Raw genomic sequence first — 12,175 nt, 5'->3', positions numbered from 1 at the left:
TATTTATATATTAATGGCTGTGGGTATTTTATATCTTCAGCTTCACTTTTGTATCTGTGTATATTAAATTAAAGTTGAATAATTGAAACTTTTACCATTACTTATGTATAGGAAAAAATGGAAAAAACAAAACGCTCAACGCTATAACAAAACCATTTAAAAAATAAACAGTTGCCAAGCAACATGTTACGTATCACGTGCGCATACTATACGAGTATATCCTTCGTAAAAGTAACATAAGAATGTCATTTATTAGTCTTTGGAATTAAAAAAATGGTTTATGTGTCATTACTGTTCATCTAATGACTTCTCATTAACGTTTTTAGATGCAATATTAATCTTTCTAAAATATACCTTTTTAAATATATATTTGTCAATATTCCGTTGTGTTATTACAAGTACCGTAAAGTAACTACAATATATCTTCTACTTTTAGAATCATAAAATTGACACCTGCGTCATAAATCGTACAAATTAGTCAAATTAAAATACTTCAAAATATCGGAACAATTTCTCAAGCACACTGTTTAACCAAATATAAATCATCAATATGATGATTTGAAATGAAATGCTTTTCTGTTCTTATCAAAATTATTATGAAATAATTCCAATGAAACATTAATTAATGTCACGAATTATCGTAATTTGACCTTAATAATGCAAATTCTAATTTTTCTAGTGTAATATATTATATAAAAGATAAATAAACAATAATAATTTTAATACAATAGTTTGATCCATGTACTGTAGTATCTATATTCATCTTTTGTATCACCAATCACTATTTCCAAATCGGACGTAAAAATCTTGAAATAAATAATGGCTACAATAATTAATATTACAATAATGTGTTATACCGTCAGTATTTAATACGAAAATCCCAAAAGAAGACCTGTACAAAGTCACGGCCGTAACATATACTTCATCATGAGAATTTATGTGTGAATAATTATGCGGCTAGAGCAGAACATTCTTCCCGACTGTACTGGCCGTCGTCGCATTTGGACTCCACTAATACGGTAAGTATTACACTTTAAATATAAATTAGAAGTGGATGATGACCATTAACACTTTTATGTCTTTTTGTTAATTTGTCTTTTCGAAACAATTTCCACTTATGAGAATGGTTCATCAAGTCTTATGTATTAAATGTATTTTTGAGAATTAATGTATCACGTTGAAGTAAGCTTGTGAAGACACACGCGTGGAAAGTTCTCGGGTCAACGCGTTGCCATCACACCAGACTGCAGACGTACAAAGTCCAAGACTCAGACGATACGACCTAAATCTAGAATGGGTGATATTTTGTATGTTTATTTTACATAATAGCGAGATATAATTAGGTTTTAAGGCAGGCTCTCAATGTCAATTTAATTAACCAAATAATCAATTAAAATCCGGAAACCTCACCCCACCTTCAACAGACTAGAACTGGCAACAAATTCAGCAGTTTTCAACCAATTAACATAGCATAACATGAAAAAAGGTTAAATTAATTATTTATACTGCATGAAAATAGATATGATTTTTATCGAGTAATAAACCGATATTTTTTTTTAATGAGAATCTTAAATTTATTAATACTCTAAGTTAAATCATTTTAAATTCAGTAATTTCTGACTGTGTATCCGAATTCTGTGTCCATATTATTCGTTATAGTTTAAAAATAGTATACGTTTAGAAATAATAGAGCATAACTTATACATACATACATATATATAGTGAATTAGGAAATCAAGTAGCTTAGCGTAGCCAGGTTGACTGAGCTTGCTACGCCGTAGCTAAAGTTTAATTTAACGCATTCAAATGTTTAACATTTTAATATTAATATAATATGTCTGATTTCGGAATTTGCCGTAGACAGAATTATTATATTCACATAACATTATATTTATATACGCAGCATATCAACAATTATCGTTTATGTAAAAGTAAAAAAATTAATGAAATTATTATCAGGTTTTAGTTTTTAATGGATTGAAAAATTAATATAAATAGGATAAAAACGTTTTTACAATTTTCCTGTGTTGTTTTTGGATTAGGATGAAGTCACCGTATAAGCAAGGCGTTCTTCATCTATGAAAAATTCCGTTACATACATTCATTTATGTTAACATATAAGTTACACTTCTCTTAATCACACGGCTAGAATAAAGCATTTATTTTAAAGGACAAACATATAAATAAAAGTTTTTGTTTTTTCTGCCCATGAATCTTCTCGGACGTACTTAGAACAACTCATAAAGTTTCATTATAATCGGATAAATAGAAAAGGAACGTATAAAGGACAAACATACAAACAACCATATTGATTTATTTATATAAATATTATTAATTGTTACTCTATATTAAGTTCAATGTATCCTCGAAGTCTAGACATCTGAGTGTATCTGCGTATCTAAGCTATAAATCACTGGATATCAGTACAAAGACCACCTATAAGAGGAACACCTACAATTTATATGGCAATTAATAAATAAGTAGGTACACGCTCCGTGTACGTGTTCGTGTATTACGAATAAGTTCATGTATTGGACTCGTTAAACATATAACAAATAAGAAAAAGCAGAGATGGCCTAGTGGTTAAAACGCGTGAATCTCAACCGATGATCGTGCGTTCATACCCGGGCAAGCACCACTGAATTTTCATGTGCTTAATTTGTGTTTATAATTCATCTCGTGCTTGATGGTGAAGGAAAACATTGTGAGCAAACCTGAATGTGTCTGATTCCATTGAAATTCTGCCACATGTGTATTCTACCAACCCGCATTGGAGCAGCGTGGTGGAATAAGCTCCAAACCTTCTCCTCATAAGGGAGAGGAGGCCTTAGGCCAGCAGTGAGACATTAACAGGCTATTACTGAACATATAATACCCAATGAAGCTTTAAAATGTTTAATATAGAATATAGACAACTGGGTAGGTACTCATCAGATATTCTACCGCTAAAGGGTAATACTTAGTATTGTTGTGTACCGGTTTGAAGGGTGAGTGAGCTAGTGTAACTACAGGCACAAGGGACATAACATATTGATTAATATTTCTTACAACGCCAATGTCTATAGGCGATAGCACTTACGACCAGGTGGCACATTTGCCAGTACCCATGTACCGCTGGTTTTTTCAGTGGGAGGCCCACATACATACCACCATTTAATTTGGAGTAAACGCCTTATAGTATGTTTCTAGCGAGGTAAAAAAGGTATTTGTTATTGATTTTCCGTTTGTGAATCAGGGTGTGTGTGCACAACTTGTGGTTGTGCAGATATTTGTGAATTGTATACGATTGTATGTCTTGCGCAGTTGAAAGCTGAGGCCGAAAGGCCAGGAAGACATTATTATTATTGTATATGTAATTTATAAATGAATATATTCTTAAAAATTAAAAATACATATTCAATAATAATAATTATTATAAATGTTAAGTGTATACATCGGGTGCTGATAGATTTCTGACATATGTCTCATAAGTATATTTAAAAACAAATGTGTTACACACTACAGTAATTTTTTTTAATGAAACGCTTTTTAAATATGGTAATTTTCTTGAATCAATCAATATAGATATTACGTAATACATAAGCAAAACGTTCTAAAACATATTCTGCATTCCTTACCTACATACTAACCTAGCATAGGTAGGCAGATCTTTTGTACCTACTACAAAAGCCATTGTTATTTAAAATGTACACACATAGTATCGGAAGACGTGTCTTTTGTAAATTTTATAGATAATTAGGTTACTGACTTGCTATTTCGCTAAATTACTTATAAGGAGTCATTTGCATTTCACACGTCGGCAAAATTACACCTGCCGATTTAAAAAGTATAATAAAATTAAGTAAAATTAACTCAAAAAGCTTTTTTAATTTTGCCGTGTATTATAGTGACAATGTCTGCCAAATGCAACTTGTTGACCACACCAAGATCTAGAGAACCGATTGATATAGATGGAGTGATATGCTGGAATAATTTTAGCGATATCAATAATAGTTCGATGGAAATTAAAAAATATAAAGAACAAGAAAATTGCAATGATACATACAACGAAAACTTTGATGCTATAAGTTTACCCGAACCAAAAACAAAACATAAATCAACAAGCACAGATAACAACAACCAATTTATTTTCCTAAACAATACTTACCATAAAGTCAAAGCGACAGAAGGAGTAAAACCAAAGGACATTGTACTTACGAAATGGAGGGAGAGAAAGTCGAAATCTACTTACGAATTGGCAAGGAAAGCCATTATTAATTCGATAAAAGAAAAATTCGGGAACGCCGCACGTTCGGGTTCTTGTGCTGATGTTGATAAAGTTGGTAATGGGAAGGATATGCCGACGATTATCGTAACTAATGCGGATGTCGAAGACTCATCAAATTCGAATGTAAATCAGAATGAGGAACGTCAAATAAAAAGAGATTTTATTTCGGTGGGTTGTAAGAGCGATGTTTGTGGTATGCAGGATGATAGTGTCGGTCACGCGAGCAGACTTCAGATGGGGCCAGGTGGTGCGCTGGCACAGTGGAGGCTCGCTGCTCACGGCAGTAGGGCGGCGGGCGCAGTGGGCGGATTACGCGGGATATCGAAGGAAGAAATGCCGGTAAGTTACTACAATCAGCGCATTAATCTGCAATTTAATAGAACAAGACACAAACACGAGTAATACATAACAAGATCCATTCACGCATAATCCTTAATTGTTTTTTAGAATTAATTTCCACTAGCTGGTTTGACTGGACTGAAAATAAAAGTAGTTATAAAACTTTTACAAATGATTTTAAGTTATAAAACAGTATTCTTATTAAAAAAGTAATAATACATCAAAATATTTTTTATAACCTTTATAAATCCTATGGGATTGTTCAGAAAATACCTAAACTTTAATAAAAAAAATTCAAGAAAAGAAATAATGTAACAGCCTGTAAATGTCTCACTGCTGGGCTAAGGCCTTTTATCCTTTTGAGGGCAAGGTTGCTTACTGTACCTCACTGCTTCAAATATGGAAGATTTTTATCCTACACATACAGGTTTCCTCACGATATTTTTCTTCAACGTCAAGTACGAGATCGATTGTAAACAAAAATTAGCACTTGAAAATTCACTAGTGCTAACCCGGGATTGAATTCACAATTTTCATTTAACATTCACGTATATTCAAGTGGCTAGACCACTGGGCAATACATAAAAATTCATCCACATAACTTAAAATACCCGATTTAATATAATAATTATATTATCACTTAACAACCCTATTTTTTTGGACTAAATCATATTCGGCTTAAATATCAGGGGTATTATTTTAATCCCATGATCTTAAAGTTTATCGTTCTATGAGCACTCATAAAACACAGGACACTTTTTTGCTTTATTTATTAAGTCTTATCAATCAATTGGCGTATAAGATATCATTTTTTAATTATATACCCAAAATAACATAGAAACATTATTCTATATTAAGTCTATTCGTTCTTATCAAAACAAAACGATTGTAATTAATTCGGTTTCGTGCATTTCGATGTACATTAAGATAATGTTTATCACTTTCACTATTACGATAAGTTTCGAAAAACAATTTTAAATAATTATATGTTTGCTCATATTAAACGAATTATTATTACTTTGATTGTTCCATATCAAAGTCAAAGGTATATTTTATTCAAGTGGGCTCTTACAAGTAACTTTGTATCGCTATTTAACATAATTAAATTATATTTAAAGGTTAGTATATTATACTGGTTTTATTATCAAAAATAAATGATAAAGCTAGATTAGTATTCACCTGATTGTATTGAAACTTTGTACGATTTTGCAAGCAATATTCCGCATATTATATATATTTAAATTAAACTAAATTAATAAAAGATGAATTTATTTTATAGTTAAAATGTATGGTTAAGTTAAATTAAAAGTAAAACTAATTATTGGTAGATTATCATTTAGGGTCAACGTACGGCATAATTTTTATTTAATGAAATAACTGTAAAGACTAAAAGTGGTTTTCCACGCGTGAATACACTTAAAAAAAGGTTGCGGATTCAAATACGGGTATTTTTTCGGGCTACATTTATATTAAAGATGAATTATTCGCGATTCCATTGAAACAACGTGAGGTGATGATGATTATGAACTTCTTAACGATTTTCATGCCACTCTCATTCGAAACTTGCCATCTGCGCATGATATGTAACAAGTGTGTCCGCAAACGCTATTCCGTCACTCTCATAATGCGATTGGAGGGCAAATTCGACGCGGACAGAAGGTATTCAGGAGCAGGTTCAGAGGCTATGATGCTTTATAAAAGCCGAAAGCCGATGTTAATTAAGACTACAGTACGATTTTAAGATAGATAAAATAAAACTATCATTTGAGAATAAGCTTAATATGTAAATTTTTATTCAAAATAGACTAGTACTTAAAGTATGAATCGTCAAGCGCAACCGCCGGAATTCGGAATGTGGATATGCTACCTAAAGACCATTAAACTTACTACGTAACTTTAATTTGTTTGTAAACGGAGTATTCAATATAAATATTACTGTAATATAAATTTTACTGGTGGTAGGGCTTTGTGCAAGCTCGTCTGGGTAGGTACCACCCACTCATCAGATATTCTACCGCAAAACAGCAATACTTGATATTGTTGTGTTCCGGTTTGAAGGGTGAGTGAGCCAGTGTAATTACAGGCACAAGGGACATAAAATCTTAGTTCCCAAGGTTGGTGGCGCATTGGATATGTAAGCGATGGTTGACATTTCTTACAATGCTAATGTCTAAGAGCGTTGGTGACCACTTACCATCAGGTGGCCCATATGCTCGTCCGCCTTCCTATTCTATAAAAAAAAAAAAATAAATAAATAAATACAGAAATATATATAGAAATTTGAACAAGACAGTAGAACAACAGAATCTGCTTTACTATGTCATTATCCTTTTATTAAAAGGCTCATAAAAGAAGAATCCCTTCTTTTATCTTCTGTATCTGTAAGAACACTCAAAACTCACCGCAGAAAACGATCGTGAAATATCAGAAGTGATATGCATTTATATTATATTCATTATAATAGTTATATAATTTCATGTATTTACGCATCAAAATAGTATATAACTAGAAGCCGGTTGTCAACATTTCACGGGTAAGTAATGAAGTGAGTTCTTTCAGAATAGAACTGCAGAAATATTAATAAACCAGTGTTGCCATGTCATTATTTTAATGACGCATATTTCATGACAAACATCAACTACGATTTTTGTCATGACTACGTGACAATGACGGGAAACATTTTGACCCGAATTATGTTCACAATCACATACAATATTAGTTTTTTTTGTAAGGTAGGTATAAAGTTTTGTTTCAATTTTTTTCTGGGAACAATGGAAGTATTATTTTTATTTATATATATTCGAGATGTAAAACTAAATTTTTGAATGCGATTTTAACTACGGCCTTCTTGTTAGTAGTCAATACATTTCTGACTGTATTAATTCCGTTGCCTCTTAGAATTCTCTATTCCTCTTTAGAGCGCCACCAGGCGTACTGGCAAGTACTAGAAATTTATATTTCTATCTATTTTTTTTTTAATGCTGGAAAAACTTCTGGGTATTTGGGACTCGTCGGTGTACTAGGCGCCGAGTGCGCCCCGAACATCGGAATACCTACTAAAAAACCAGCGGTACCCTTTCCGTCTTAACATGGAGCGCCACGGGATCGCTTTCGCATGCTACCGTGACAAATCCTCTGGTAACTAAGTCAACTATTATTTTCATAACATGAACAAATTCCACGTAAATTTTTAATAGTTTATAGTTTACAAATTATATTTTTGATCCGTTTTCAGTTGAATCGAAATCGAATCTTGGAGTAATATTACCCGTCTTATAATTTGTCACCCAGAGCATCGGAATTACGATTCTACGGGAAATCCATAGTATTCCACGCAGCCATGATTAATAAAGTAGCTATTTAAAATTTTGATTTGTATATAATAAAAAAAAGTAAATCTTAATAATATTGTAATAAAGTACAATAATAACTATATAAAATTAGTAAATAATTTTAACATGGTTATAAAAAACTACAGGCGTAAGGCACATAGCATCTCACGTTCCAAGATTGGTGGCGCATTGAAGATATAAGGAACGACTAATATGTCATACAGCGCCAATGTTTGTGGGTAGTGGTGACCACTTACTATCAGGTGGCCCATTTGGTCCGCCTACCAATTTTATATAAGAAAAGATTACAACGAATCTTTGAACTCTTGTTCTTAAAACGAAATATCCACACGTGTCGTTACACCGTATATCGTAAACGGTCAAACGTTAAAATATTTCATCATATTATCGCGAAATGATAGACTTTGCCGTTGAGATATAAGTGGACTTCGAACCGAGATTGTCTTGCCGGATACATAAATTATTGTTCAACTTGTATATATAACGCGATGATAAGAAAAAAATATAAAAAACTCTCCTTCAACTCTATTTCTCATTTACGAGAAGCGAATTTCTATTAATAGCTATTCCGCTTGGATTTAGAGAAATTTACCAGGCTGCCTAGCTAGGCATGAATGGGGCATCTGATAGTATGTGGTCACCACCGCCTATAGGCATTGGCACTGTAAGAAATATTAATCATCCCTTACAACCTCAAAGCTCTATCAACCTTGGAAACTAATATGTTATGTCAGTTGTGCCTGTAATTATACTGGATCACTCACCCTTCAAACCATTACATAACATTACTAAGTATTACTCTTAAGTGGCTGAATAAGTGGTGTGTAGTACTTACAGACGTATTATTAAAGTAAAAAGGCATTGTAAAAATAAAATATACGTATATTTTTTAAAATGAATTTTAATTAATATGACGTATAAGCGCCAGAATTGCTAAAGGCCTAATATTATTGAGAATTAAAACAAGTTCTATTGTGAAATAATTCATATGATATATGCAATATTCTAGTTGTTCATTCTAGTGTTTAGTTCCTAAGGCCTTTTCTCTTCTTGAGAGGCAAGTTTACAGTTGTTGGTGTTGGTTCTTCACGGTGTTTTCCTTCAGTGCAGAGCATGTGGTAATGTAGACGCTGATGATTATAAAGACTGATAAATCACACGAAAATTAGTAATGTTTGGCCGGGTTTGAACTCAAAATCTTCAGTTTTCGACTATTATTGTTATATTCGGCTATTTTTCTCACATTATAATAAAAGTTCTAAGTATTTTCAGATAAAGCAATCATAATATACAACACAGGTCATGATGATGATGTGACGAGCCATTGTCCCAAATTAACAATCTTCGGAATGTTTTTAAATTTTTCATTTATCTATTAAACTTAAAACGTCAGTCATAAAATTATTACATACTTGAAATTAGGTCACTGTCATCTTATCTAATAAACATTGATTTTGTTTAATAGTGGCATTTTCTGTATGTTAGTTTTTTTAGATATCTATTAGAACGTAGTAAAATGATATCTTTATTTATTAAATGTTATTGATGACGTTAAAAGATAAATTATAAATTAAAATATTTATATTTTTTATTTGGTGGTCGGGCTTTGTGCTGTCTGGGTACCACCCACTCATTACCAAATAGCAATACTCGGTATTATTTTGTTTTTTTTTTTTTTTTTACTCTTAATAGGCCAGCGTTTGACCGTTGACTTGCCTGATGTTAAGCATCGACACGGTCTAGGATGTAACACACTTGTCTAGAAGAAACCTGTTTACTCTGGATTTAAAGACACCAACGTTGTACCTATCAGGAAATACAAATTCAGGCAAAGTATTCCACAGTTTCGCAGTGCGAATAATAAATTTGGATTCGCTCGGATTCGGAAGCGCTCCGTACGTAGACGAGGAATTTGTTACGGTTGAAGGGCTCCATTGAAACTTCAGGTACAAGAGACATAATATCTTAGTTCCCAAGGTTAACATCAGATTCATTCTTTTACCATGGTCATTAAAAAATATTAATAATATGTGACTGCCTTTCTACTACGAACCGTCAATGACAGGATTTCTGACTGGGTTATTCCATAACGATAGAACGGACAAATATTTACAGATATTGTTCACCATTCGCTTTGCAGACCTCCGTCACACTGAAAATTTTTTTTTAATCTTCATTTTTTTTAGACTTTTGTCCAATTAAACATGTTATCCCCATCATATCTTAACCTATACAATACACAGATCATTCATTAAAGTATATATTAAAATATATTTGGCTACCGCAGCTTCCGACTTTGGAAAACAGAGAATACTTTGCGCACATTATAATTTTAATATTACGACCTTACTTATGAACATTGTTTAGCGTCTGTTTAGTTAACCACTAATTTATCTCTTTCTTTCATTATTAAATTGACATTCAAAGAAGAAAACAACAGCTTGTTTAGCGAATCAACCTCAAAGCAACAAGTTTTAAGTAAAATACTACAATCATATAAAGTTTACGTTTTGAGTTTCTTGACCTATAAAATAAAGTGTTATTGGTAATATAAAAGTTATTTAAAGTGTTTCCGTATTTTGTTTTTAAATATAATATAATGCTTTCAATATTATGATTTCATTACAGTAACAGCCTGTAAATGTCCCACAGCTGGGCTAAGGCCTCCTCTCCATTTTTGACGAGAAGGTTTGGAGCTTTTTCCATTAAATATTACATAATATGCTGATGAACAATGCTGAATGAGTTTTACATTTTAAGGTGTAGTTATAACTTATAAAAAAAAGTTAGTACAGATTTAAATTAATTTCCAAAATTAACGTCCAAAGACGTTTTACTATTTTTTTAAATTAATGCTTTGTTATTGTGCTGGCCGACAAATTACTTATATGTTTGATGCTGATTTTTCTTCGTCGGTTTTTCGTAGTTCAGGGTGTTTTCTTTATTAATTTGACTATCAAAAGTAAATAAGCTAAGCTAGAATATTACATATTTAAAATGTTTTAATAAGTATTTTTCATTAACATTACTTTTCCGTTCAAGTTTCATACAAATGAAGATAAAAAGTAACTTTATCATTAACATCGTAGCCTATCTGTGTTTCTAAGCCGCTGTTGTTTTTCTCACAGTGTACTTTAGGTATGAAAATATAAATATGTTTCCATAAAACAGGTCAACTGTTTCACCCGCATTAAGGTTTTCATACGGTTGAATTAATATCGAGTCAAAAAACTGTCTCGTTCATCTGTTAACGGCAACTAAAAAAATGCAACTTTAGTCTTGAAAGATAGTCAGAGTATACACAGCACACAAGAAAGTAACTTACAAATTTCGGGTGGTAGGAGATATTATTGCATGTGTGTGTGAAAAACATATGCTAGTGTAATTTATATTCCTTCACTCACATAATTCTTTGGAGCGGCAATCCGATAAAATCGGAAAAATATTAAGTGCAGAACTTACTTCGTGATTTCCAGAGCAAGGAACACTGCCGAGCTTCGGAATGCTGATAAACTTCTTGACAGTCACAATAAGTTCAATTGACCCGATCTGCAGTTCATATATAGTTTTATAATAGATTGGCGCACTGTCAAATTAGCCACTTTATACAGAGTGTGAGCTCCAAAACCTTACCACCAAGCAAAAAGCAAGTTAATTGTTAATGACTTTCTGGAGATCAGTTTCAAACACATACATTTCTATGTACTTTAATGGAACGCATTATTATTCTTTAATATTAATACAGTTACTTAGAAGGCGAATAGATTTTCAATAAAATCTTAACGCAGCTTACAAGCTTTTAAATAATTTATGAAAGAAACCGTGTCTCTTTTATTTACCCACTAACACTGTAACTACATAATCGGTAAACAAGCGTAATCTTCAAAACACGAGATAATGTTTAGTATAAATAATAACTAAAGCGTAATTATAGATGCCGCAAATTAGTTTAATTTGTCTATCCGGACACGTTACTGTTTCACGTTCTTGCCACGTGATTTATTTGCGTAGTGTTTTCTTTGCTTATCACGAGGAAGCTCAAAAAAAAACGGACGTCAGCTGTCTGTCCTTTTCTCTTTTATCTGTTGTTGATAATTAATTTATTCCATTATTAATCTGCAGCTATTTTGTCAAATATGATGTAAGATCGTAAATTGTTGATAACTTGATAACGTATTTGGAGTTTTATGTAATTATTTAGGGGGAACATTTTGTT

General features: G+C 32.1%; 1 protein-coding gene across 2 annotated transcripts in view; it reads right to left on the bottom strand.

The window, feature by feature from the left end:
• LOC126773045 (TELO2-interacting protein 1 homolog) overlaps positions 1-11,767 on the bottom strand; it is a 39,463-nt gene extending 27,696 nt beyond the window's left edge. The window contains exons 1-2 of one of the 2 annotated variants that reach the window (XM_050493671.1): positions 11,593-11,767; positions 11,422-11,508 (exon numbers count right to left, since the gene is read on the bottom strand). The gene's annotated coding sequence lies outside the window, so the exon portion shown is untranslated. Of the gene's footprint in view, positions 1-11,421 lie in introns of both variants that reach the window. The other variant, XM_050493670.1, reaches the window with a different exon arrangement.
• Between the last annotated feature and the right edge of the window lie 408 nt (positions 11,768-12,175).

The sequence above is a fragment of the Nymphalis io genome, chromosome 13 (assembly GCF_905147045.1).
Source record: "Nymphalis io chromosome 13, ilAglIoxx1.1, whole genome shotgun sequence".
Taxonomy (NCBI): domain Eukaryota; kingdom Metazoa; phylum Arthropoda; class Insecta; order Lepidoptera; family Nymphalidae; genus Nymphalis; species Nymphalis io.
The sequence above is the reverse complement of the archived record's forward strand: the minus strand, read 5'-3'. Positions and strand labels throughout refer to the sequence as shown.